Raw genomic sequence first — 22380 nt, 5'->3', positions numbered from 1 at the left:
CTCAGCTTTAAAAACAAAACTACTTACCACAGTCAGAATGAAAATTTCTCTTCCTCTACAGAGACCTTTTCCCTTCACCTCAGGTGCCGCCAGTCACAGTTCTTAACTGGAACTTGATATCTTTGACAGCCTCATTTGAACATTCCACCATTTTATGTCCAGCTCACCAATGAAAAACAGTGGTTGCTCATCCTCACTGAAACTTCCAGTCCATTTTCTTCTGTAGTTTTGACCACCTGTTTCTGTCTTTACCTTTCTTACTGTTCAGCCCTGATTCCACAGTCTATTATTAAAATCCTTCTCTTGGAAAAATTCGGTCCTCCTCACTTCTGTTTCACTTGGTGGTTGTAATCCCAGCTCTGGATGGATTTAACCTTTCTACTCCTGGCAATCCCAGAGCAGTTGAACCTGGCTGGAAAATCAGTAACTCACAAACTGATGAGTCCCTACTTCAAATAAGGACTCAACACTTACTACTCATCATGTCACATTTCTCCCTAATGACTGTTTTGTGCCTTCACATGCTACTGAAACCTTTGCCAGTTGTCACTCCCTCCATTCTCAGATGGTACTTTATCCTCCCTAGAGAAAGAGAAGACATTAAGTAGGAACTTCCTCATCTATCAACATATCTATAAACCTCTCTACATCTGCACCCGTCCTCTTCTTTCTTTCTGCTAAAGCAGATCAAGTATCTCTCTTTCTGCCAAAGGCCAATTCTTCCATATAAATTTTGTATTCTGTCCCCCTTATCCTCTCAAGGAATTTGCTCCATTTTTTTTAAACCTCTGATTACTACCTCTTCAATCTTTTCTTCCATTCTTGTATTCTAAACTCTAAATTAATATTTAAACATGTTCTATTTGTATTACTTAAAAATCTTTTATTTCTTTATTCCTCTCTGTATTGCCATATCGTGCAACTTTCCTTCATAACTGTATTAGTGCACAGTTAAACTGCTGTAGCAGTGGCTTATTGAAGAAAGATGTACAGTATGTTTTGCTCTCATAGTACCATAGAGGTACTTGGGCAGTCTGTAGAGGGTAGATGTCTCAGCTTCACAGAATCAATCAGAGATCTGCCAGGGCTTGACTCTGCCATTCACAACATCCATATGACTTCCATCTCTGGGTCAAAGGGAAACTCTGTCTTTGTAGTCGAAGTCCAGTCAACAGGAAGAGGGAAAGAGAGAATACAGGAAAAGCAGTTTGTCATTAAGATGCTGGACCAGAGTTAGATACAGAGCCATGCCTAGGACAAAAGAGGCTAAAAAAAATCTTTTCCTGGATGGTGTTGTACCCATTGAAAATTAAGATACACAGTTCTTAAAAGAAATATGCGAGGAATGGACAGGGAGGCAATTACCACTCTCTTTCAGCAAAACCAAGCTTCTTTAGTCATCTGTATCTATTGCCCCCACTTCTTCACCTCAATTCTCTCTTATTAAAAGAAAAGAAAACATTTTATCATTTTAAGATATACACATAGAGAAGTACATAGAATTTATATGTATAATTTAACAAATATAAAACAAACATCCATGTAACTACCACTTAGAACAAGGAACCGAACATTGTCAGTATCCTGAGAAGTCCCTAATGCATTCTCCCCATCTCTCTAATTTGCTATCTTGACCTGGTTGGAGATTATGGAGGATAAGACCTTGTTCATGTTAAGCCTTATACATATTAAGCACACTGAGCCACTACTACACGTATTCTGCCACTAAGTGATACCCTCAGCTCCCGTCTTGACTTTTCTAGTAATCATTACATTGTTATTTTACTGTATGTGTATACCCTTGAGCATTACAATTTAGTTTTACCTTTTCTTAATTTTTTTGCTAAGTTTTCTATCTCTGCTTGAACTGAAAAATGTATACACTTATATCACTTTCCTGCTCAAAACTATTACTTCCCATTATACTTGTAATAAAATAGAAAAGTGTATGTGTACCCCTTTACCTCTCTAACCTTACTTTTCACCACTCTCTTCCTAGGAAAATTTGCTTTCTTTTCTATTTCTCAAACCTGCCAAGCCCTTTTCTTTCAGGCTCTCACCTGACAGGCTTTCCCTTTCTCTGTCTGACTCTTAGTCATCCCACAGTTCTCCACCTTAAGGACACTTCATCAAAGAGAGAGACCTGCTCCATGAGTCTTAGTTGCAGTCTGTTCATTGTGTTCTCTTTGCAACCTGTAGTTTTCCTTCATAGACCTCATCTCAGGTTATTGCATATGTGACTATTTTAACGTCTTCCATAAGCTAGTGGCCTCTGTGAGACTGTACTAGGTCTGTTTAATTCATTATTATATCCACAAAATTCAGTATAATACTTGCACATATGAAGCACATGAAAAATATTTGTTGAAGGAATGAATAAATATTACATTTATTCTTTAAGTATCTTTTCTGTCTGATAGTCTTTAATCATCTCAAGGGCTAGGACTAAAAGTGAATAGAGTTGAATTACATTGAATTGAGAGGTAGGTCAGGACTAAATTCCACAAGGAAATAAAAATTTTAAATCAGGAGACCTCAAGAAAAAGAGCCATATAAAATGAATTCTTTAACATTTTAATTAAAAATGTAACCTTCAAAGAAAACAGTAGGTGGTATATTGTAAATTAAAAACATTTATACAGGGTTAGTTATACAAATTAACTAATATGTTTCATTGTAAAACTTGAAATTTTCCTATGATTTTACAACTCTAAAAAGAAAATCCTTAAAAATAAAAAATTAATCATGGTGGGAAAACAATATAGAGCTGATACATTTATTGATAGATTGATTCCTATTTTTTTTATCATCTTGTCTAAGTAACTCCTGACTCATAACTGGCTGAGGGAACAGAGCTCATCTTTTAAAGATTTTGCCATCATGTCTTCTATGTATAGACAGTCATACCTTTGCTCTGTGGCATTTCTCTACACGTATATTTGTGCTAAAGTCATAACAGTTTCATTTTAAATTTCACTGTATTTTAAACATCCTTTTGCAGAATATCTGTTTGATTCTCTAAATATGCGCTATTTCTCTTTTCTAAATTAGTGACATAGTACTACAGATTAATTATTTTTTTCTTGAATCTTTGCTCACCAACTCAGTGAATTCATTCACTTTAGTATTTTTTTCCCCTTCTCTGTTTCCATGGAGAAGTATGTCAGGGATATGTTTGACTCCATGGAAACAGATGACTCTCTTTCTACATACACAACTAATTAAATCGAACACTTTCTATGCTTCCCATTGTCCGGGTAGAGGACTGAAGAGCCCTTCCCTGAATGAGATATCATTTCAGTAAACACCCCCAGTGTTTAACCTAATACAGTAGATTAATGTTCTAACATAACTCACTACTTCTAGATTCAGATGTATCACAGTTTACTTCTGGGCCCTAAAAATATAAACATACATAGTAAAATTTTTATATGTCATAGTTATCATTTATAGATATACAGCTTTTCCTCAACATAAAATATTACTAATTTGAATGAATATCAGATGTAACTGATAGTAGAAATTAGTAGACTCATTTTAATAATATTCAATGTAGTATTATAGAAAGGGTATGGATTTTAAAATGATAAACCTGGGCTTTGAATTCTAGCTCTGTCATTTATTAGCTGTATCACATTGGCTAAGCCACATAATCTTTTTTTTTCACGTAATCTTTTTTTGACCCTCAGGTTTTTCATCTAAACTATAGATTATATTACTTTGCTTATGTGACAGTTAAATGAGATAATGGTTATAAAACATCTATCATGGTACCTGACACATAATAGACAATGAGTAGTACCCTATTACTGTGGCTGTATCAGCTTGGATTCAGAGTAAAATAATGAAGTCTTCAGTATTTTCAGAAATGTCTCAAAATGAAAAAGCACTAACTACTACAGAGATTAGTACTGTTTTCTCTGTGTAAACCAAACAAAATAATTTGCAAGCATACATGGTATATAATGTTTGATGTTGTTACTGCTAACAGGATTTCAGTTGGTTTGCAGTGGTATAGTGACTGGAGATCAAATATTTTCAAACTTTTCAACAGTTATTTGAATCTGTGGATATGTAACCTAGAGATATTGAGGCCTGTCTGTATATTTATAAATACATATGTATAACTATAACTTTTATTATACTGTCCATGTCTAAGCAAGCATAATCTCTGCCTCTGATTCATTTCTTCTCCTTGTTTTTAACATCTCCCAACCTAGTAGTTGGATCTGGCAATGAGCTCCATAACTAGTAGAGCTACTGTTTTATGATTACTCCTTGCTTTTCCGTCAACTACTACCTTAAATGTTAGCACCATTAATTTTTATATCTGTTTGCATATATATATATATATATATATATATATGTATATATATGTATGTATTTAAAAATATGCAGTCAGGCCTCAATATCTCTGGATTACATATCCATAGATTCAAGCAACTATAGGTTGAAATTATTTGAAAAAATATTATTTTGTAGTGGACATATACACATTTCTTTCTTGTCATTTTTCTTTCAATAATACAGTATAACAAGTATTTACATAGCATTTACATTGTGTTAGGTATTACAAGTAATCCAGAGACAATTTAAGATATGCAGGAGGATGTGTATTAGGTTCTTTGCAAATAATTGAATGTCTACAGATTTTGGTATGTGTGAGGATCCTGGAACCAATTACCCATGGATATCAGAGATGACTATATATATACATGCATATGGATCCATACTAATAATAGTAATAAAATTAGCCAACATTCATAAATTCATATTCTATATAACAGTCACCATATTAAGTGTTTTGCAACTCATTAATCCAGTGAATAGTGAAACAATGCAAAGAGTTTTGAGTACTTTTATTACCTTCATTTTATAAGTGAGGAAACTGAGGTGAAAAAAGATTAAATAATTTGTCTAATACATAGCAGAACTGAGACTAAAGCCCAGAATTCTGATTCCAAAATCTGTGCTTTTAATTACTAACCTGCAGGACTTTGATGTATGGGTAGATATTTCTGTACACATGCACTTTCATATTTATGAAGACATAGAAAATAAGAAAGAACTCATTAGGCCTAAACCTTGACTGTTGAACTGAATGGTTATCTAGATTGGACTTGTCTTTTTTTTTTTTTTTGGTATCGGGAATCAAACTCGGGACTTCCTGCTTGCAAGGCAGGCGGCAGAATCACTGAGCTAAATCCCTGGCCCTGGACTTGTCTTTTAAAAAAACTTTTTTGGGTGCTACAGGCTTTTATTCCTTTTTTTTTTTTTTTGCAATGTTAAAGGAGGAAAGGTTTATTTAGCTCACAGTTTGTAAAGGTTTCAGTCCATAATCTGCAGGCTCCAAGGCAGGGTGGCATGGCAGAAAGTAGCAAAGCAGGAAGGGACCTTAGCCGCGTATTTTTGCCCCTTTTATACTTTATCTAGTCTACTGGGATGAAGGCAGTGCCAAACCAATCAGTGTACTGATTTAGTAATCACACACCCTGCCTTGGAGCCAGCTGAGTGTGGATGAAACCCCTACAAACTATGAGCTAAAATAAAGTAAACCTTTCCTCCTTTAACCTTGGGTGTTGGGTATTTTGGTTTCAGCAACAAGAAAAGTAACTAAGACAGCATTCGGTACCAGAGAAGTGGGGTCATTGCTGTGTGGCTTAGGAACCTTTGGAGCTGGCTTGTGGGAATGGGAAGAGTTAGGAAAGGTTTGGAGATGCCAGCTGAAAAAGTAGAGCTGGAATGCCTGACACTGTACTTGATAGGAGATTCTGGTCAGAGCTCAGAAGACTAGAATGCTGATAGAAATGCTGCCAGTAAAGACTAGGCTCAAGCAGTTTCTTCTAGGAAGGACAGCATTGGCTGTTGGACTACAGACAATGTGTGTTATCCCTGCGCTGAAAGTTTGTCTGCATTTTGTTCATGTCCAGAGACTTCCAGACACTAAGATAAGGATGGTGGACTAATTCATCTGGCAGAAGAAATTTCAAGGCTGTCTAATGTTGAGGTGGTGGCATGGCTACTGTTGGGGACTTTTAGCTAGATTTATGTTGAGAATCAAAAGCAAAGAGCCCAGCAGAATGATTTAAAGTTTTTTTAGTTTGGCCAGAAAGGAAGCTCTAGTAAAGCTGTGAACTGATAAGATAAAGCAGATATCTTAATTGCTGGAAGGAACATAAGAGTAGAAAAGATGGCCTGAGGGCATTACAAGAAGCTGCAAGACACCACCCTTTTTCCAGTCTCAAAATTGAAAAAGTGAAAGACTTTCCTTTGAGAAGAGAGCCTGGTGGCACATGCCTGTAATCCCAGCACTTGGAGGCTGAGGCAGGAGAATCACCACGAGTTCCAGGCCAGGCTGATCTAGTAGTGAGTTCAGGGCCAGTCTGAACTACAAAGAGAGACTCTGTCTCAAAAAAAAAAAAAAAAGAGAACCTCAGAGCACCATGTTCCAGAATGGCTAATGAAGCCCAGAGAAGTTGTTCCTCTGGATTTGGTTCATAGGCACTGGACCCCTACAGCCAGGAGTGAAGGAAGCCTGGCTACTGCTGTAGCTAGAGGCAGATCTTGGCATCATCCACATGGTGCTGGTTTTAGGTACCTGCAGAATGTAAGAGTTGTGGGGTCAGGAAGGCTTCCACTCAGATTTCAGAAGAAGGCCTGGGAGGCCAGGCAGGGTGCCCCTGAGAGGGAAGTGTGTGAAGCTGTGAGTGTGAAGCTTAAGGTGCAGTGGAGACCCCAGAAGTTTTTGAGAAGCCAGGAACATGGATATGCGAGACCGAGGGCCTTACCAAACGCTCCAAGGAGCTGACTGCAGCAAAGAACACCCAGGGATCCCAGCGGGGCCTCCAAAATGTAAGACCGAGGGCCTTACCAAATGCTCCAAGGAGCTGACTGCAGCGAAGAACAAGAAGGAACACACGGGACAAGTTGGAAAGTAAAACAGACCTTAGTCTGGCCAGAGGGCACTCCCAAAGCAAAATAGCTTAGAGAGGCGACTAGCCCAGAGTCCGAGGCTCTTTTTATAGGGGGTTGCAGGGGAAGTTAACAGGCAAAATTTACAGAAGAGGAACAAAGGTTAGTGGTCAGCTGACATGTACTGATGGTCAGTGGATGTTTATAGATTGTTCTATAGATAGCGGTGTCCGGAACATCAGTTTCAACAAAGAGTTGAGTAACTTACTTTGGGACCTTATGGCTGATACAGATCTTATCTAGTGTCCAGGAACTAACAAGCATCTTTATCTGTTTACTCACATTCAATCACAGTTGGGGCTAGGGGAGTTTTATGATTACAGAGTTATGCAGTCCCACATTCCCCACTGATTTTACAATTTAAGTAGTCTTACGTAGGTATAGGCATCCATTGTATACAACAGCATGACAATAGTAAGCATATACACACAACTATAATGACGAGAAAAAGTTGTTTTAACCATTATAGGTTGGGCAACCATTTAGTTAGCCATTGGAACAAGTCCCAGCCATCTTCATTATGTACCCTTTGAGCCAGGTCTTCCAATTGTTTTACCTTTTCTTTGATTTTTGGACTATTGTCAGTAAGATTGAAACAACACATATTTCTTATTTTCTCACAACCTTGGTGGTGGAAGAGCAACAAATAGTCTATCGCTGCCCTATTATCTAAGATTGCCTGTCTCTGTTCTTGTTACTCCTGGTTAATTAATGCCAAGGCTGATGAGGTAGCATTTAACCCTTTGACCACCTTGCATGTTAATTTCCATACTGCCTTCTCAGCATGGACTCCTATAGAAGGCAAGGCAACAAAAGATGCTATCATAGGTATTACTTCAGCATCTGTCAGCCGCCTACATCATCATCACATCCTGGTGCAGTATAGGGTGACCAACGTTTAGTTCTGTTTGGCATAATCAAATCAGTTCTATCTGGTAGAACCACAGCTAGACGACTCAAGCAGCAACAGGTCTTGGTTAAATTGGCTGGGATATAATTGAAAGTTATTCCTTCACAGGCATAAAACCATCCTATTGGCAGGGAGATATGGCAATTGTTATACACAATTTTTTGTTTTATATGGCAGGGCATCCCTTCTGACCATTTTATGCTCAGACATTTGGTTGTACAATTTTCATACATACCACATTGGGTATTATTTGACATAATTACCTTGGGTGTATATAATTTGACAGCATTTTTAGGTTTACGACATGAGGCATGTCCCCAATATATGATGGAAATTTACATCAACATTTAGACAGAATTCAGACAAATTAAGCGAGTTTGCCAAGTGAATCCATACATTTTTTGTGTGATCTAGTCCTCTTGGGGGCAATACTGCCAGTGTCCCAGAGAATATTATCATGAAGGCGAAACATCTCCAACCCACTCCAGTCTTAGCTTTTGGTCACCTGGTTGGCTGATAACCTTCCATTTGTCCTTTTTGCCATCTGCAGTGGGTCCTGTTTTCAGATGGTTGCAATGTATCCAGGCAGAATGTCCAGCCACCTTCACTGCCAAGGGAGTTGACAGGACAACAGGAACCGGTCCCTTCCAACGAGGTTCCAGGGTCTTGGAATCAAACCTGTGAATAAAAACCAAATCTCCCGGCTTATAGGGTAAAGGTTGTAAAGGTTTTTCATTGGGACTAGTCATTTCCTTTCGTAATGTCTCATGTAGCTCTGACTGAAGCTGATGAACTGCTTTTAAGGATTTAAGGAGTCAAAGGTGGGAAAACTTTTCTTTTAATTCTACATCTACTAACGGAATGATTGGGGGAGATCACCCTTAAACAACCTGGAAGGGGGACAGATTGAGGGGAGGCTTGGGAGTGCACCTCATTCAGAGGAGGGCAAAAGGGAGAAGCTCTACCCAACCTAGTTCAGTCTCCAAGCATAATTTAGTCAGAATCTCCTTTAAAGTTCGATTTGTTCTTTCTACCTGTCCTGAACTTTGAGGCCTATAGGCACAGTGTAGATTCCACTTTATTCCAAGGATATTACTAATTAATTTAGATATCTTAGCCATAAAAGCTGGACCATTGTCGGACCCCAGAGCTAAGGGCAAGCCAAAACAGGGAACTATTTCTGTCAAGAGCTTTTTGACTGTTACTTCAGCTGTCTCCCTCTTAGTGGGGTATGTTTCTATCCATCTTGAAAAGGTATCCACAAAAACTAACAAATATTTATACCCATACATGTCAGACTTCATTTCAGTAAAGTCCAATTCCCAATGCTCTCCTGGAGTTAAACTTCTGTGTTGGACCCCAGGGGACCCAGTCACCCGATTTGCATTTACCTTGAGGAAGGTGGGACACCGTTTCACCATGTCCTGGGCCTTTTGGGCCAACCCCTCACTGACAAAATGGGGTCACAGAGCAGCCATCATCTTTTTTTTTGCCGAGGTGGGTGGACTCATGTAGTTTGTGCAACAACATGTCTGCTATAGCAGCGGGGAGCACCACCTTTCCATCATGGGTCATCCACCCATGTTTTCCTTGAGTCCAGTGCTTCCTGTTCATTTCTGCCACCTCTTTATCTGTGTGTTCAGGTTTTTCTGGGAGTACTGGCGTGGGTAGCAGAACCAGTTGCTTCCCCACTGATTTTTGGGCAGCTTGTTTTGCCGCTCGATCAGCAGCATTATTACCAGTTATCTCGGGGCTAGACCCCTTTTGGTGCCCACGGCAATGGATGATGGCGACCTCTTGGGGCATCCAGATTGCTTGTAGCAATGCCAATATCTCAGTCTTGTTTTTAATTTCCTTTCCTTCAGAGATCAACAGCCCTCTATTTTGATAAATCTCCCCGTGTACATGGGCGGTGGCAAAAGCATAACGGCTATCAGTGAATATATTTATCCTTTTTCCTTTTCCCAATTCCAGAGCCTTAGTCAAAGCAATCAGCTCAGCCCTCTGTGCTGATGTCCCTTGAGGTAGCCCCTGCTCCCATTCCACCTGTTGGTCCTGGTTGACCATCGCCGCTCCAGCATACCGTACACCATCAGGAACGAAACTGCACCCGTCAGTATAGAACGTTATCTCTGTGTGAGGGAGAGCCTGGTCTGTCAAGTCCGGACGTCCTCCCCTCAAGTTTTCAAGAGTCTCAAGGCAATCATGGATGGGCATTTGTTCGTTAGATTCCGGGAGTAGAGTAGCCGGATTGAGGCTAGCAGTGGTGGCAAACTTAATGCATGGCTGTTCTAATAGGAGTCCTTGATATTGTAACAGTCTGGCATTAGACAGCCATTTGCTAGGTGAGCTATTCAACAAGGGCTTAATGGCATGGGGAGTGATCAAAGTCAAATCCTGTCCAAAGGTCAATTTGTCAGCCTCTCGGGTTAAAGCAGCTGCTGTTGCTACTGCTCTCAGACAAGTAGGCCACCCTCGGGCCACTGGGTTGAGCTTCTTTGAGAGGTATGCCACAGGCTGCTTCCACGGCCCCAAAAGCCGAGTAATCACTCCCTTGGCTACCCCATTTTTCTCTGCTACATACAGGGTGAAGGGCTTGTTTAAGTCTGGCAATGCCAGGGCTGGTGCCAATGTAAGCGCAGTCTTGAGCAATTGAAATGCCTGCTGGCAAGCCTCGGTCCATTTAAGGGTCGTATTTCCTCCCGCAGTGGCTTCATGCAGGGGTTTGGCAATCTCAGCAAAGCCAGGAATCCAAATTCTACAATAGCCAACCGCCCCTAGGAATTCTCACACCTGTTTCTTTGAGCTCCGCTCCGGAATCTGGAGAATTGCAGATACCCTTGATTCTGCCAGCCTCCTCTTTCCCTTTTCAAGAATATAGCCCAAGTAGGTTACCTTGGTCTGACAGAGCTGAGCTTTCTTCCAAGACACCTGATATCCTAGGTTTTGGAGGGCTTTCAGGAGGCCCTCGGTGGCTGCAAGACATTCTTTATCGGTTGATGTCGCCACCAGGAGGTCATCCACATACTGAAGAATAGTCGCCTGGGGAAACACTTTTCTTACCTCATGTAAATCCTTGCTGAGAGCTTCCCCGAACAGAGTGGGGGAGTTTTTGAATCCCTGTGGCAGCCGGGTCCATGTCAGTTGTCCGGTAGTCCCGGTGTCTGGGTCAGTCCATTCGAAGGCAAAGAGGGGCTGGCTCACTGGTGCTAGAGGCAGGCTGAAAAATGCATCTTTGAGGTCTAAAACCGAGTACCACACATGAGCAGGAGGGATGAGACTCAACACAGTATAGGGGTTTGGTACTGTTGGGTGGATGGTCTCCACCCAGCTGTTTACCTCCCGCAAATTCTGTACCAGTCTGAAGTCTGAGGTGCCAGGCTTTTTCATGGGAAGCAGGGGTGTATTCCAGGCTGACTGGCAAGGGATCAAGATGCCGGCTTCCTGGAGTTGGTAGATGTGTTTGGAGATCCCCACCTTGGCCTCGTCAATCTTTTTTATCTACTAGAAGAACTCCATCTCTTTCTTTCTTAGTCTCCTTCTCTCTCTTTCTTTTCAACTTCTCACAATCCCTTTTATAATGGCCCTTCTGTTTGCAATATGTGCATTGATCCTTCTCTAACAAGGGCCGTACTTTACTTTTATCTTCTTTTTTATTTTCTCTGTATTCCTTTCGGATAAAACCTCCATCTGCCAAGGCTGCAATGTTCGCCTTTCCTATCTTTTAGCCATTCTGTCATCAGAAGGATCCCTGTTATTAAACACCTTCACTGCCATGCTCATCAATTTTTCCCTATTTTCTCCCTCAAATCCCTCCATCCGCTGCAGTTTCTTCCTAATATCTGGGGCTGACTGAGTGACAAAAGCCAAATTAATTGCCTGTCGATTTGCAGGGGCATCTGGGTCAATTGGAGTATACGTACGGTATCCTTCCAACAGATGCTCCAGAAAGGCAGAAGGGGATTCCTCAGGTCCTTGGAGAACCTCGCTTTACCTTGCTCAAATTGGTAGGCTTTCGAGTGGCTCCCCTCAAGCTGGCAAGGAGATGCTGACAGTAGTTGTGGAGAGCTTCTCTCCTGCTCAAGGAGTTAGCTTGCCATGGGGGATGGGTGGATGGAAGTTGTGCCTCAACATGGGCCCGCTGTTGTTCATTGAGTGGGCCCTCTGTTCCTCCCAACACTGATTTTATGGCTTGCCCTCGGATCCTCTCTCTCCTCAGAGGTGAAAAGGGCTTGAAGGAGTTGTTGACAGTCATCCCAGGTAGGGTCATGGGTATGAAAAACAGATTCTAGGAGGGAGATCAAAGCCTAGGGCTTTTCTGAAAAAGGGAGATTTTGATGTTTCCAATTGTATAAGTCGCTGGTAGAAAAAGGGATATAGACATAATGACCCTGCTCTGTTTCCCGAAGAGGTAAAAGAGGATACTGAACCAGCCCCTTCAGTGGGAGCCCTGCTGGGACCATAAGCGGCCCCTGTTTGCGTGTGGGAGGGGGAGGTCACAGAATCCAGAGATTTTTCCTCTTCAGGAAGAGGAGGGTAGAAAGGGTTTCGAGATCTGGGGCCAGCTTTATTAGAGGAGGAGGAAGACTCCACATAGGGTGGAAGTCTTATGAAGGGATCTAAGGGATCAGGATCTTGTGAGAGCACCGGCCTGGGAGCCCGAGTTTTGACCTCTCGGGGTCCCCTTGGTGCCATAACCAGAATGCGACTGTCTGTCCTCAGGGAACAGTGCTGCAGCCAACCCAGAGGCTCTTCACAAGCCTGGACCCAAATATTTATACAAGGAAATTGGTCAGGATGACTAGGGTGACCAGTGACCTTTTTCCATACAGCCCGACAGAGGCTTGGGTCAAAAGAGCCCTCAGCTGGCCATCCAACTCCAAAAGCTGGCCATTCCAATTGACACAGGGAACGAAGTTTTACACAAGAGAATTTGACCCCATATTCATCCTCCTGTTTGGGGGGGGGAAAGCCAATTTAAAATTAGTGAGAAAACAGTCCAACGGGATATTCTTGGAGCAGGATCCTCCCATCTCTGCCATGATGGTTTGGAAAGAAATACAAAATTAAACACACAATGGACAGGACACTAACATACGAATGACAAGACGAACAGGCGCCACAACAGAAATGAAACTAAATCTTCCCTTGTTCCTCGTCAGGAACCTTGGGGTCAGGGGAGGTTTACCGGCCCATCAGCCACCTCACTCCTGACTTAACAAATGGTTGCAACCGGCCAAAAACTTACCTCTGGAGGTTTTCTGAGGTCTGTGCCTGAGAGTCTCCTGCTGGATCCCGCCACAGAGTCTCGGCTGAACCGGGGTTCCCACCCGGGGATCTCGCTGGGGCCTCCAAAATGTAAGACTGAGGGCCTTACCAAACGCTCCAAGGAGCTGACTGCAGCGAAGAACATCCGAGAAGGAACACACCGGACAAGTTGGAAAGTAAAACAGACCTTAGTCTGGCCAGAGGGCACTCCCAAAGCAAAGTAGTTTAGAGAGGCAACTAGCCCAGAGTCCGAGGCTCTTTTTATAGGGGATTGCAGGGGAAGTTAACAGGTGAAATTTACAGAAGAGGAACAAAGGTTAGTGGTCAGCTGACATGTACTGATGGTCAGCGGATGTTTGTAGATTGTTCTATAGATAGTGATGTCAAAACATCAGTTTCGAACAAAGAGTTGAGTAACTTACTTTGGGACCTTATGGCTGATACAGATCTTATCTAGTGTCCAGGAACTAACAAGCATCTTTATCTATTTACTCACATTCAATCACTGTTGGGGCTAGGGGAGTTTTGTGATTACAGAGTTATGAAGTCCCACAGATAGTCTCGGGAAAACTGCAAGAAAGGAGCAGATCCAGCCCAAGAGAGAAGCCATGGGAGCTACAACCCCTGACAGTACTGTAAGAGCAGAGCTACCCAAGCCCTTTGGAGTTCACAACTTGCCACACAGATTGTTGGGGATGCTGGAAGTGGAACTGTGGGATCTAATGTTTGCCCTGCTGGGTTTTGGTCTTGCTTTGGTCCCATTCCTTTGTATGCCCCTGTTCATAACTTTGGGAATGGAAATGTCTATCTTGTCCCATTGAATGTTAGAAGTGTTTAACTTTCATTTCATTTGTACAGGGGCTCACAGCTAAGAGTTTACTTTAAATCTCAGAGGAGACTTTGGACTTGGATTTTTCAGCCATACCAAAACTGTTAGGTCATTGGCAGCTCTTGGAGATGGACTAAATGCCTTGTGCATAAAGGGATAGGCATGAATCTTTGGGAGGCCAGAGGCAGAATGTTATGGTTAGTTTCTAGATGTTCCCCCAAAGCTTCTTGTAGTCACAGGTGAGGCTTTTTCAGAGGTGGCTGGATCTAGAGTGTGTGACATTGGAATTGATTCATGATGCAGTCCTTGGCTCAAGGGCACTAGGATTAAGGGTGTGAGTGCTACTTGCCCTAAGTAGTCTGGGTAAGTTAAAAGGGGCAGAAACTGCTAAGGTCTCTTGCTTGCTTTTGCTGTCTTCTGCCCCATGTGCCACTCTGCCTTGGAGCCAGCAAACTATGGACTGAAACCTCTACGAACTTTAAGTCAAATAAACCTTTCCTCCCTTAACTTGTGGGTGTTGGGTATTTTGTCTCAGCAAAGAGATAAAAGTAACTAAGACAGGCAGGGTCTGTTGTCCAGACTGAGCTTGAACTTGCTATTCTCCTGCCTTAGCCTCCCATAGTACTGTGATTACAGTTGTGTGCCACCACACCCAGATCAAAACAAATATTTTTAAGATCTTAAATACAATGTACAAGATTACAGGGCCAGGGATTTAGCTCAGCAGCACAGTGCCTGCCTGGCAAGTGCAAGGTCCTAAGTTTGATACCTGGTACCAAAAAAAAAAAAAAAAGATTACAAAGGAAACAAGATATATTGAAATACAGTTATCAAATATTTTGATATTGCGACACAGAAATGTATCTGCCATAATTTTAAAGAACATAGTAAATAGATCTAGTAGTAGATTTAACAACTATGATAATTCTGAAATAATCATGCTTATAAATGGTACTTTTTTCCTTTCAGTTTTTTTTTTTCGTTTTTTGAGACAGGATCTCTCTGTGTAGTTCAGGCTGGCTGTGAACTCACTATGTAGCCCAGGCTGGCTTCAAACTTGTGGTGACCCTCCTGAGTCAGCCTCCTGAGTGCTGAGATTACAGGCATGTGCCACCATGCCCTGCCTTTTAAATTTTTTTTCCATAATTTTCTTTTTTTTATTAGTATATGTTTCAGTACATAGCAACTGCATTCATTGTGGGAACTGGTACATGTACACAACACATCATAACTTTTTCTTAAATCTCCTTTCTCCCCCTTTCTTCCCTTCTTTAAGATACCTGCAACAATTTGAGAGAATATGTAAAAATACTTCATTAAAATCTCAAATACTCTCAAAATGTAGTACTTCCCATTTTATTGTTGTTCTCATACGTTAGGACGCTGAGTCTCAGAAATTTAGTTACACAGCTAATAATTGGTAAAGTTGAAATTCAAACCAAGTTGTTTGATGATGAATCCTATGTTTTTTCCCTTGTTCTCATGGTGTCTCTCTTTAACAATAAGCAAATATTTTTTTAAAAATAAAAACAAATACTGTCCCAAGATTGTGACATTATGACGGTGGTGAACCTATGGTATGCATGCTGCAGCAGGCTGTTTGTTATCCTTGAAAGCTCTAAATGGTTCGCCATCACTGCACTACAAAAACTGTGAAAAAGAAGTGGGAGGAGGCAAATGAAATAAATACATCTTTGATGTCACATGGAGGTAACATTTTAGAACAAGTAAGAAGATGTCAGTAGAGAATGCCCTATTTGTGTTGGGCAGTGTGGTGATAGAGCTGTTCTGTGTATTGGCACAGCTGTCACTTCTGACAGTCATTTCTTTTAACTAGAGCACCAGCTCTGACTTTTACGCATACCAGCCTATCAGCCACTCAGATTCTTCTGCTTCAAATAGCTTTAAAATCACTGAGTGCCACTGAGCAGTGGCTTTCCATCATGGTTCCAGCTTAGCTTCCTGAGGTATGTTCAGACAGAGCCCATGCAGAATGCCAGCCCCAGCTAAGCATCTACCAACTGGTCATGGATTAGAGGCCATCTCCACAGTTTCCAGAATAATCAAACAACACAGCACACTAGCCAGCTTCTTTCTATATTAACTTTTCCTGATAAGAATGCAAATTTAAATGCATAGCTCTCCAGTAAATATTAATTTCTATTATAAGCTCTACAACATGTTACAGTTACCAAATAAAGTACTTCCAAGCAATAAATTGCCTTATTTGAGCTTCAAAAATAAATTATAGTGTAGACTTTATATGTATCAGCTGAATATTATCATTGAAGAAAGTAAGGAAAGGGATCAGGGTAGATACATAAAGGCATAGAAAAGCTCAGTTACTTCCTTTTTGGCCAAGAAACTCCAACACCTGATGATACCTCATTTCTCAGAAACTGGCCAGAAAGCCACTATGTCTGCTGCCACCCAACCCCCAAGCTACCCAAGACAGGATCCAAGGGAGGCTAAATGTCACTTTTTCTAATAATGAATAGGGGACATATACTTTGTTTCTTTAGATAGATAAATTTTGTTTTAAAGACACACCATATTGGATATTGGTGACATAACCCAATTGAATTTTCTCTTTCGGAAATATAAATACCAGTTAACACAAAACCAAAGCCTATCAGGAACTGAAGGAAAAGCATGAAGTTTCCCTGTTCCTTACATCTGACTTGGGAAGAGGCTGCATTGGTTCCAAGTTCTCTATCCTAGGAGGCATGCATTTATGTTAGTGCCATGGTGCTGACTTCATTTTGACCTTAAGGATTATTCTAGGATGAGAGGGTTGCCTCCATTTCTCTGTATTTATTCTTGTGACCATAGTTGCTAAATCCTCTCTTACTAGAGCTTCCAAGGAGATATTCTAACTTGTGGGAAACTATAATATTAATTACTGTCATCTTGCTAAAATCAGCTACTACTATCTGTTTAACAGTAGCATATAAGACACCAATAGACTGTCTCTAACTCATGAAAGACAACTAAAGCTTAGCCTTAGTATGGTATATTCTCTATATGTATCACTTTGACCTCAGAAGGACTCCACCCAATAAAAGGAATATATTCTACCTGTACTACATTTTAGGTCTGTAGTGAGTTTGGATTTAAGTGAGATCTTATCTGTAAATGTGGTGGTAGGATCTTTAGAATCTTTTGGACTAGATATTGGAGGTCTGTGTAGAGAGAATAGTACCTACCACTGTTATACCATTCAGAAACCTGCATAGAGGGGCCGGGGATTTAGCTCAGTGGTTCCTGTGCCTGCCTCGAAAGCGCAAGGTCCCGAGTTCAATCCCCAGTACCAAAAAAAAAAAAAAAAAAAGAAAGAAAGAAAGAAAAAGAAACCTGCATAGAGGCTTCTGTTATCAGATATGTTGAATCACATGCCAAACTGCTTCCATCTTCAAAACCGAGGTTCTGAAAAAGAGCATGTGCCTCCGAGGAGTTATATGCAACCTGAATATATTAATAAGGCTCTTCCAATTTCAAAAGTGATGGCCTTTCTTGCTTTATTACCACTATACCACTATGCATGGAAACGTACTATATTGCAAAATAAGGTAGTCTAAGAGGCTATTAAGACTTTCTAGGTGTTAATATGTTAAGATTAAAATATGTGTTGAAGTTTTTTGGGGTTTTTTTTTTTTTTTTTGGTACCAGGGACTGAACTTGGGACCTTGCACTTTGTGAGGCAGGTGGCGGAACCACTGAGCTAAATCCCCAGTCCGTGAAGTATTTTTTTAAAAAAATAAAGGAATAGTTTAGTTTCAGGCACAAAATGATCTAGGTAGAAATGCAACACATTCTCTTTCTTTAGCATTGCTGTTTCCTTAAAGAAGACAGTTTGTCAGTTTGTTTTTCCCATTAACAGAGTTCAGACTAAGTCACTTTAGGAGTAAATGACTTTCCCCCTGTTAAATACATATGTAGTTACTGTCAGCTAGTATGAAGCACCTGATCATTAGCTGTGACAAAAGTAACAAAAATCTTTTCACTCAAAGTACCCAGCTGAAGATATAACATCTTTGTTGTTGTCTTTGTTTTGTTTTTTGAGACAGTGTCTCATTATGTAGTCCAGGCTGGCCTTGAACTCACAGCAGTCCTCCTATCTCAGCCTCCCAAATGCTGGGATTACAGGCATGCATCCCCATGCCCTGTTGTTTTTAAGTAATTCATTAAATCTTCTCTTCATTTTCAGTTATTTGATTTTGACAAATATGCGATCTTATAATCACCACCACAATCAAGATATAGTTCTATCATACCTTCCAAAACTCCCCTGTGTTTCTTACTATGAATTCCTCCCCACATTCCTGCCCCTAGTGACCACTGGTATATTTTCTACCCCTATAGTTTTATCTTTTCCAGAATGCTGCATAAATGTATCATGCAATATGTACTCTTTGAGACTGATTTCTTCACTGGAGATTTTTCCATATTGTCTGGTGAATCAGGAGTTTATTCCTTTTTATTGCTAAGCAGTATTCCATTGTATTAGATGTACAACTATTGTTTCCTCATTTTCCAGTTGAAGAATAATTGAGATTCTTCCAATTGTTAGCAGTTATAAACAAAATTACCACAAACAGCCAATGTAGTTTTCTGTATGAACACAAGCTTTCATGCATTTATTTTTCCTGAGTAAATACATAGGAGAAAGATTTTTTGGCCATGTGGTTGTAAGTGTAATAAGAAACTGATAAGCAGTTTTCCATAGTGGCTATAGTGTTTTGCATTCCTGCCATCAATCTTTTGAGAGTTGTAATAGTTCTGTATTCTCATCAGCATTTGATATTGTCAGGTTTGCTTTGGGTTTTTTTTTTTTTCAATTCTAGCCATTCTAATAGATATGTAATGGTATCACACTGTGGATTGAAATTGCATTTCTCTGTGTATTAATGATGTTGTGTGTCTTTTCATATGCTTATTTGGTGAAATGTCTATTCGGACCTATTGCCCATTTTTAAATTTCATTATCTGTCTATTATTCAATTGTAGGATTTCTTTACTCTGGAAAGAAGGCATTATCAGATATGTGTCTTGCAAATATTTTCTCCCAGTTTGTGGCTTGTCTTTTTATTTTCTAACAGTGTTTTCCAAACACAAAGGTTTTATTCTAATTAGAATAAAATGCAATTAATTAATTTATGTATTTTTCTTTAATATCAGTCTAAGACATCTTCACCTAACCCAAGATCGCAAAGATTTTCACCTTTGTTTGATTCTAAGTCTTATATAAAGATTTTACATTTAAATTTTTGATTCATTTGAAATAAATTTTATATAGCACTATTATATATTGCTGAATGTTTATGTTTCCCCATTCATGTTGAAGTCCTACCACCTTCCCCCCTCTTGTGTGACGATATTAGGAGATGAGGGCTTTAGGGGGTAATTTAGGTCATAAGAATGGATTAGTGCCCACTGTCATGAGTGGGATTAATGCCCTTAAAAGAGACCCCAGAAAGATCTATAACCCTCTTTTTTTACTGTATAAAAATGCAAGAAGTCAGCAATCTGAAACCCAGAAGAGAGCCCTCACCAGAACCAAACAATATGGGTACCCTAATCTCAGATGTTCAGCCTCCAAAACTACATAACATAAATTTGTTTTTTATCAACTACCCAGTCTCTGGTATTTTGCTATAGTAGTCCAAACTGATTAAGACAAGTGCAAGTGTAAGTTGAGAGGTTTTGGTGTTTTTGTTTTGGTTTGGTTTGGGTTTGGGTTTTGCAAATAAATGTCAAAATTTTCTAGCTCCTTTTATTTACAAAAACTGTCCATTGGTTTGTTTTTATAATTTTGTCATAATGAACTGGTCATAGGCTGGACACAGTGGTGTGTGTCTGTATACCAGCACAGAGGGAGGCTGAAGCAGGAGGATCTCAAGTTCAAGTCCTGCCTGGGCAACTTAGTAAGACCCTATATAAAAAGAAAAAACAAAAAGATGTAGCTCAGTGGTGGAGCACCCCTTGGTTCAATCTTCCATGCTACATACAGACACACACACACAAAATTGATGATGTATATATGTGAGTCTGTTTCTGTACTCTCACATCTGTTATATTGATCTATGTGTCTATTCCTTTGCCACTACCATACTGACTTCATTTCTGTAGCTGTACAATATTTCTTGATCTATTACACAGTATGTTCTCCAGTATTATGCTTTTCCAAAAAATTTTTATGCTACTTCTTTTGCCTTTCCATAACAATTTTAAAACCACATGTGTATTTCTAAAAAATCTGCTTCTGGGAAGTTTTCAACACATTGTTCTTAGTAGGACTTTTAGGCAGGATTAACTATGAATCTACTTTTTCTAATAGATATCATACTGTATTAGTTTTCTACTGCTGTATAACAGATTAACAAAGACTTAAAACAAAAATAATTTATTACCTCACAGTTTCTATGGGTCAGGAATCTGGACATGGCTTAGCTGACAGTCTTTTGCACAGTGTTTCACAAGGCTTCAGTGAGGCCTCATCTGAGACTCAGTATTCTCTTCCAAGTACAAGTTGGCTGAATTTGTCTTCTTGCAGCTTTAAATTTTATGGCAGCTTGTTTCTCCAAAGCCAGCAGGAAAGTATGTCCGCTGCTTCACAACTCCAACTTCTTCTATCTCTGACTTCTACATCTTCTTTTAAAAAGCAATCAAAGAAGTTGGGAATAGAGCTCAGTTATAGAGTGCTTGCCTAACATACACAAGTCCCTGGGTCCAATCTTTATTGCAAAAAGGAAGGAAGGAAAAGAGGGAGGGAAGGAGGGGAGGGGAGGGGAGAGGAGAGGAGAGGAGTGGAGAGGAGAGACAGAGAGAGAACAATGAAAGAGAAAGGAAGGGAGGGAAAGAATGGAGCCCAAGCTAATCTCTCTTCTGATTAAATTGAAGTTAAATGATTAATCACCTTAATTACATCTCCAAAATCTCTTTGCCCTTGCCACATAATAGAACCCAATCAAAGGGGATGGTATATTCATAGACCTTGCCCACCCTCAAGATGAGGAGATCATATAGATCAGGAACTGTATATCTGGGGTACCATCTTAGAATTTTTCTACTGTAAGTACTACTGAGGGCATTTATATCTTTAGTGGAACTTGATAGATTATGTTGTCCATGGCATTTATCCATTTAAGTTCAATTATAAATTTTGTTTCTATGTTTTTTTGAGACAAGGTCTCACTATGCAGTTCAGGCTTCCTTGAACTCTCAACGTAGCCCAAGCTGGACTCAAACTCCCAGCAATCCTCCTGCTTCACCCTCTCTGGTGCTGGGATTACAGGAGTGCACCACCACATTTGGCCTTATAAATTTATGCGCATAAAATTGTTTATGATTTTCCCTTGTTTTCCTTCTAATATCTGCAGGCTCTATAGTGACAGCCCCTCTTTCATTCCTGATATTGGAAATTTGTGATACTCCGGGGGTTTTTTGGTTTGTTTGTTTGTTTGTTTGTTTGTTTTCATAACAGGGATCAAACTCAGGACCTTGCTCTTGCGAGGCAGGTGGTGGCACCACTGAGCTAAATCCCCGGCCCTGTGAGACTCTGTTTTTAATGATAAATCCAATGATAAATTTTTCAGTTTTATTTTTGAAGAATTTTAGCCTCATTGACTTACTTCTCTTATATTTTGTGATTTTCATTTCAATCATATCGGTTCTCATTTTTGTAATATTCTGATCATTTTAGGATAAACTTACTCTTTTTTTTTTTTTCTTAATATAGTGAGGTAGAAATGTAGATCATCCATTCAAAACCATCCTTTTATTCCAATATGAGTATTAAGCCCTGTATATTTTCTTTGAAGCCTCCCTTTTGTGTAGAGTGAGACCTTCCAACAATATTGTTATTTTCTTTCATTTAATTAACTTCTTAAGTTTCTCTTGAGATTTTCTCTTTAATCTATGGATTATCTAGAAATATGTTAATTCCCAAGTATTTGGTGATTTCCTGTTATCATTCTGTCATTGATTTTTAGTTCAATTATATTATCAGAGAACATACTTGACATGACTTCAGTTCTTTAAATCATCTAATGTTTGTTTTATGAACCAATATATGGTCTCTTTTGGTGAATGTTCATTCCATGGGTGGTTTAAAAGATTATATTTGGATATCATTAGATAAAGCGTTCAATTAATATCAACTAGATCCTACTGCTCTATAGTGGTATTCATTTCTTTTGTACCTTTGCTGATTTTGAATCACTTATAAGAATCTATGTAATTGGCATTAAGTATGTTTTTATTATTAATTTTATTGGTACATTTTAGGTATACAATATAATGACATTCATCATTGGAAATTTGTACCTTTACATAATCTGTCTTGGTTCTTATTTTTTCCCCATTCCCCTGCCCTCCCTCCAACCCCTCTATCCCTCCCTAT

The 22380-nt window shown here is 39.8% G+C and overlaps 1 protein-coding gene and 1 long non-coding RNA gene across 10 annotated transcripts in view; one reads left to right on the top strand and one right to left on the bottom strand.

The window, feature by feature from the left end:
• The window catches only part of Invs (inversin), a 174671-nt gene that overhangs the window by 6026 nt on the left and 146265 nt on the right, over positions 1-22380 (top strand). The window contains exon 1 of one of the 9 annotated variants that reach the window (XM_087184238.1): positions 8456-8594. The exons of the other annotated variants lie outside the window; for them this stretch is intronic. The gene's annotated coding sequence lies outside the window, so the exon portion shown is untranslated. Of the gene's footprint in view, positions 1-8455; positions 8595-22380 lie in introns of those variants that run through there. 9 annotated transcript variants of the gene reach the window in all.
• On the bottom strand, positions 6928-13522 carry LOC110345836 (uncharacterized). The gene is made up of 2 exons (XR_002389444.2): positions 13131-13522; positions 6928-8560 (listed from the first exon to the last, which is right to left on the bottom strand). It is a non-coding gene; the product is annotated as an uncharacterized LOC110345836 (long non-coding RNA).

This window comes from Heterocephalus glaber, unplaced genomic scaffold (assembly GCF_053883595.1).
Source record: "Heterocephalus glaber isolate CG9 unplaced genomic scaffold, H.glaber_assembly_v1.0 deba00001481, whole genome shotgun sequence".
Lineage (NCBI taxonomy): Eukaryota > Metazoa > Chordata > Mammalia > Rodentia > Bathyergidae > Heterocephalus > Heterocephalus glaber.
The sequence above is the reverse complement of the archived record's forward strand: the minus strand, read 5'-3'. Positions and strand labels throughout refer to the sequence as shown.